This window comes from Lactuca saligna, chromosome 7 (genome assembly GCF_052625555.1).
Source record: "Lactuca saligna cultivar CGN05327 chromosome 7, ASM5262555v1, whole genome shotgun sequence".
Lineage (NCBI taxonomy): Eukaryota > Viridiplantae > Streptophyta > Magnoliopsida > Asterales > Asteraceae > Lactuca > Lactuca saligna.
The window spans coordinates 23,155,499-23,161,498 of record NC_136423.1 but is presented as its reverse complement, the minus strand read 5'-3'; positions in this window follow the sequence as shown (position 1 = coordinate 23,161,498).

Sequence of the window (6,000 nt, the reverse complement as noted above, 5' to 3'; positions counted from 1 at the left end):
GCTTTTGTCTTATGGAGTTTGTGAAGAGACGCTTTTGCTTTAGATTGGGCTTCATGATATTTTGACAATTCTTTTAAAAGTAATGTCTTCGTTATTGGTTGGATATTATTAGTGAATTTTGCCAAAAATAGCTGATGTTAGAATATATTTCTGGTGTTTAAACTAGGTTTCTAAAGTTTATCAGAAAGCATACAATTGGTGATACAATTTAAGTCTAAGAAATTAAATATCGTCGTGTCTTTTCTTTCTATTTATCTTTCTATTTATGTGAAATAGTGATAAGTATCATTTTTTTAATAAAAAAATAACATTTTAAGACACTTATCACTATTTCGCATGGATAAAAGATAAAAATAAAAAATGAATATTTAATTTCTTTAAGTTCAAACATACTTACTTAATCCATAATACAACTATAAACCTATGATGTTTTAAAATAAAAATATAATTAAACATCCATTTTGAAAGTATGATTACAAACCAAAAATTGTTTTAAGATATCTATGTAAACTTTTCAAAATATTTTAAATATCTGATTATTAAGCAAAACGGTTCTATATTTCAAGCAACGAATAAAGAAATAAAAGTGTGGGGGAGGGTGGGCCTCCATCTTTATTTGGCATTTGTTCTTTAGTCATTATGTTTGCCAGATTTTTTGAATTATTATGATTGGGCTGGCCCAGAATCTTGTGTTGTTTTATTACATATATTTAATCTTTAGTATATTAATCTACGGACTACTGATAAATATAAAAACACTTTTGTAACATGTAATAAAATAATTATCAACTTATTTCATTTATTCATATTAAAAGTTATATACCATACATATCAATTTTTCCTAAACCGGATCATATTGAAATCAGTTTTTATGCTAAAAGTTGTTTATCTTACTGGTTTACATCGAGAAACTGGTTTTGTCTGATTATTTTTCTAAACCAAATATTTATCCGATAATAACCCAACGATAATTATGCAATTTGGTTCGGTTAATAAAAAAAATAGTATTAATGAAACCGCTTTAGATCGGTTCAATTTTTTTTTTAGTGGTAAATTCTATATTTTCATATAATACCATTTATTCAATTTGAGAATTTCGGATTTTCATCCACAATAATACAATATCATATTTTAAATTTGTCGCGCCTAACAATTATCTCACTACAATATCATCATTTTTTTAAAATGGTCATAATTATCACATTAACAACTATGTTATTGTTATATTTTCGAATGTTGTAAAAGTCGTTAGACATTACCAAGTCGGTCGACTAACAACTAGGGATTAGTCGGTCTAGTCGGGGACTAATCAGAGATCCTAAAATATAAATCAATTACATGTAAAAATAAATAAATATAACTAGTATCATAACAAAGTATGTAAATACCACTAATATCATAACTTAATATAAATAATACAACACCAATTATTTTTCGAATAGTTTTTTTTTAGATTAAACTTATTCAAAGTATTGAACATTTACTAGCTTCTACATATCCACTCATTGCCTATGTATGGACTAATCGATAAACACCTTTTAGTCGGCCGTGTAACACCTAGAGACTAATTGAAGATTAATCGGGACCTAATTGAGATTTTTACAACACTATTTAGCACAATATTAATTATGTAAAATAATAATTAATTCAATTATATATCAAAATAAATGTAAATATATAAAAGTTATATAAAAATAATTAATATAACTTAAATAAAAATTATTGTCAGAAAATATAATTATTAAATAATACAAAATATCTGATTTAATTTATTATATTTAAATAATTGAATTTAATTTGATTTAACAGCATATACTAATCATGTATGTATACTTGTGGCCCACTTATGACTTTAAAAGCCTTTCAATATTTAAAATAAGATAACCCATATGTAGAGATGAACATTAATGATTTTGGATTGTTTTCGAGTCGGTTTAATAACGTTTCAGTCTTTTTAGGTTAAGTTTTTTTTTTTTTTTTTTTTTTTTTTTTTTTTTTTTTTTTATATATATATATATATATATAGGGATAATGACTAGGAGACTATTGAAGTTTTACAAAAAACACCATTCAATTATTACATGTTCAAAAAATACAATCAAACTAAGATATATGTTCAAAAACACAACAAAATACATATTGTGTTAAAAAACTCAATATTTATGGTTTGGGGTAACATACATCTTTAGCCCTTAGCTTTTTTTTTCTTTAACTCGGACGGTTAGCATTTATATTTATTTTGCCTTCGGACCATGATCGAGTTAAAAGACTAATATACCCTTATTAGTTTTATTTAACATTTAGTTTTGTTAATTATTTATACAATTGATATATTTATAATAATAATAACATAAATTGTATAAATAATTAATAAATATTAAAAAAAATGTTAAATGAAAGTAATTAGTGTATATTAGTCTTTTAACTCGATCATGATCAAAAGTCGAATCAAATTTAAACTAAAGAAACCATCCGAGTTAAAAAAAGTTAGAGACTAAATATGTAAGTTACCCCAAACAATAGAGATGATGTTTTTTAAACAGAACATGTACTTCGTTGGTGTTTCTTGAACTTATGTCTTAGTTTGATGATGTTTTTTGAACATGTAATACTTGAATGGTTTTTTCTGAATGATTTAAAACTTCGATGGTCTCTTAAATCATTTTCCCTTTTTTGTACTAGTCACTTTTAATCTAGCCTTTTTGTCATTGATTTTGATAATTTTTTGATCCGCTCCCAAGGTTTTCCATTCGCCGTTTTCAGTTGGGTAAATGTCACTATAGCCTAACCATGTAACATGTTACGGTTTAAAAGTTTTTTTTTTTTTTTTTTTTTTTTTTTTTTTTTTAATTTTAATTTTAAGAGAACGAAATGTTAATTTACCGGCTGAATTGGTCCAGTTACATATTTTAAAAGGTAACAAATGCAAGTCACAATACACGTAAGCAAGTGAGTCAACTTTGAGTCAAATCGATGGCCATGTCGCTGAGTTGGGTCGACGTAGAATACTTGGGCCCTAACGGTTACAACTTATTGTGGACCCTCCCTTGTGACATAAAAGGAGGGGCAAATCGGTTGAAACCCTAAATCTTCGTTCCCTTTTTCCACTAAACGATACCAACAATCCAACAAACATCTCTTTCACATAAATCATGATGGCTACACCACCACCACAGTCACTTGAATCGGTATCAATAAATTCAAGGGACCGTCTCAACTTTGATGATTTGTATACTATTTTTTATGAATGTGGAGCTCAAATTGTGGAACAAAAACTTGAAGTGGAGCATCTGGAAGAAGAAATGGGTCGAGATTTGGTCATAAGCAAGGTGGACCTACTGGCATTGCATTGTCGGTTAGAGCAGACAGGGAAGAAGCTGCACTCCATCACTGTGTTCGTGGTCGGACTGGTGTTTGCCATATTTGGGTTTCTGGTGGCGAATGTTGTTAATGTTTTGAAGAAGTGATATATCCATCGTTGTGGTGTTTGTGTTGATCAGGTAGTATTGTGTTTGTTTTAGGGTTTATATGTTTATATTAGTGTTTATGTGTTTCAGATATGTTGTTGTTCAGTTTAGTTGGTATGTTGATGTTTATTTTGTGAAAGTGGATGAAAACCTATGTATACACGAACATTTTTGTATATCTAATGTGTGTAATCCTCTTTTGTTAATGGAAAATATGTCGTTATTATAATTTGATTATCTTATTTAATATATTGTTTGATTGTTTAGTAGCATTTAAAAATTAAATTATGTTTTTTTAAAGACAATAACCCTCACCACTACTTTAGTTAGTGCCAAAGAGGGGGGTGATTTCGTCCTTTTACATTTTACCCTCTAGTATATATAGATTTGAGACACAGATGTGGGCAATGTTACCTTTATTTGCTCTCTTATTCTTGTTTCCTTTCAACTGACATTAATAAAATAAAGGGATCGATGAAAATAGTGGCATGCTCATGTGGATTTGATACAATAATAAGAACGTCAACTACTCCATCCAACCCTGGTCGACTCTTCTATGCTTGCCCCAAAAAGGTACAATGTCACTTGCATTTTCATTCAACTGTTGACCTAGATTTACATAATCATTTTCTAGGTTTTGGTAACATACTCCTAAAACTTTTATTTTTAGGGTCCTCGTGATGGTTTTATATGTTGGGCAGATGAAGTGGAGACTACGAACATAAGTGGTGACGAATAGTTGTTTACAACTTTTGTTAGGTCAAATAAGAAGGTTCAATCGGATGTTAGGAAGTTGAAAATTTTGTTATTTCTAAGTTGGGCTATTTTCTTTGTCATATTAGTCTATAAGTTGTAATAGATGTGTAATGGATTTTTCTTGTTACGTTTAACATTCTAATTTCATATTTCCTTTTATGTTTAACAATGTATGTGTAAGGGATTTGAAATCATTTTTTTATTTAATGAATATGATATTGTGTTGTGTGCACATTACACATAAAATTATTTATCTTTGTGATATAAGTGTACATACAATAAGATCCAACGTGTAAATTACAATATAAAACAATTACATCCACATACAAATACAATAATATACAACATACAACAATTGTACTAGTAATGGGACCACATTATAATATAGTAACTTATAGTATGCTTCATATAACCATGCACGTACATTAGATTCATACATGCAAATGACAACAAACATATTAGTCTAACAACTAAGTTTCGTTCATAATATTCATCAAAGTTAAACCCAACCAACATAATAGTCTAACAAGCAAACTTAAATCAAACATTATATAATCAGTTTTCCCTAATCAATATCCACTGGATGCTCACCTGAATTTCCTTCTCCATTTTTCCCTTTAACTCTTTTAGCCAATTTTTTCTTGATAATCCTCCTAGAAAGCTTCATTTTCTGTGTACCCATTGTTTTTTCTTTCTCTCCAGCTTCATTTGATTTACACCACTACTTCCTTCCACCCCTTTAACATCTTTACTACTTGATTTCTTTCTCTTCACTCTGATTTTTTTGGGGCTTTATCAACGTTTTTGGGTTTCTCAACTTGAGGACATGTAACGTTGTTGTGACCAAATTGTTTACACACACTGCATAGAATTTTCTTCTCTATCTTTGATACAGTGTGTCTAGTAATCTTTTCACTTGGGTCCTTCCTTCTACTAACTTTTGGCATGACTGGAATTTTTCTCCTTAAAGGTGGCAGCGGTGGTATGAACACAGTGCATGGTCACATATTACTACCATTCATACCATGCATTGGATACTTGTAAGTGTTCCTGTAAACAACTCCAAAGAACATGGGATCCACATAACTTCCAACATCTTTGTTTAGGTAGGAGATTGTTGCATCTGAGTGCACACACCCATATCTATTTTATTTCTATACTCTACAAGGACATGTCTTCTTCTCTAAATCCACCACAAAAGACTGCCAAGTTTCTCATCTCAAACTAGTTTAAACCAGTTGGTAAAATTGCCAATATCTAATAACATTGTACGGAAGTTAGTCTATGTTTAATAGTGTTGATGTTAGTCAAACAATTTTTTTTTACCTTTGAGCTTTTTTCAGTTGATTATGTAATGTTGTAATTGTTGGACAAGCTTTAAACTTAGGCCATGAACTGTTGTTCATGCTCAAATTAAACTATCTTTCCATAACATACAATCTAATTTCTTCTATGATTGTAATGATTGGTTTTTTCCTTGATCTCTTATGACATTGTTAAAGCTCTATGACAATCCATTTTCTATTTCATCACACATCCTGTCCGCTTGAAAGAAAGCACCACACCATTATTATGGGTTGTTCTCCATTAGATATTTAAAGGTTGAAGGATTAAGAAGTTGGATTTCCTTCATTGTTGCATTGAATAAAGGCTCAGTAGATGTCTTGCATGCCTTCTAAAACATCTTCTCATAGTGTACTCCGGAGAATCTTTTCCTGAAGTTGGCAAGAATATGCCTTGCATACTGTCTTTGTTCAACAGTAGTAAAAATCGCTTC